Source organism: Lontra canadensis, unplaced genomic scaffold (genome assembly GCF_010015895.1).
Source record: "Lontra canadensis isolate GAN:19392208 unplaced genomic scaffold, GSC_riverotter_1.0 scaffold70, whole genome shotgun sequence".
In the NCBI taxonomy this organism is placed as follows: domain Eukaryota; kingdom Metazoa; phylum Chordata; class Mammalia; order Carnivora; family Mustelidae; genus Lontra; species Lontra canadensis.
The window spans coordinates 9,425,675-9,426,437 of NW_022631064.1; the positions used below are offsets into that span (position 1 = coordinate 9,425,675).

The 763-nt window shown below is 33.9% G+C and overlaps 1 non-coding gene across 1 annotated transcript; it reads right to left on the reverse strand.

Moving 5' to 3' along the window:
* Nucleotides 1-415: 415 nt before the first annotated feature.
* Nucleotides 416-521, reverse strand: LOC116881045. Its single transcript, XR_004385334.1, has one exon. It is a non-coding gene; the product is annotated as a U6 spliceosomal RNA (small nuclear RNA).
* Nucleotides 522-763: the final 242 nt, after the last annotated feature.

Genomic DNA, 763 nt, shown 5'->3' on the forward strand with positions numbered 1-763 from the left:
GACTACTCACCTCCTGAATGAATGTTCATAATTTCCCCAATGTGAAGTTACTCTTTCTGCCCCCCCTTTCTATACTTCACCTTTAGAACAAAGTCTCTGTGCACAGTTCATATGTCATGGGTGGAGAGTTATACTTCTCCTTTAAGGCAAGAAATCTAAATCAATTTTTTTGGATTTCTGTAAGAAGGATTTATCACTTCTTCTTCCATTCATTAATTCATTAAATCATTTATTTATATTCATGGAATAATGGACATTTATTCTATATGTTGTGTTATAATCCAATACTACTTTGTTTTTGTTCTAATTATTCCTTTCAGCTACGGTCACTGGAAACTCTTTCCATTAGCTCATGGGCTCTTTGACAACCTAAAAAGTGTGGTTTTGTTTTTTGTGTTTTTTGTTTGTTTGTTTGTTTAATATGGACCACTTCATGAATTTGCATGTCATCCTTGTGCAGGGGTCATACTAATCTTCTCTGTTTCATTCTTATTTGAGTTTATGACGCTAAAGCGAGCATTAATGTGTTTTTACTTGTGCTTTTTTTCACCACTTCCTTACTTTTTGGTACAGCAATATTCTCCAGTCTCATATTACATATTTTCTTCCCTAGTCCTAGAATCAGTCATTCTCTAAAGAAATATTATTCAAAACCAAGATTTGGGCCTTAGAGTGTCCACATTGTTGCTGGGTTATTATTTCTTTTGGGCTTTTTCATCTGACAGAGCAAAGACATATGTGTTTGCATACTAACCCCTATATA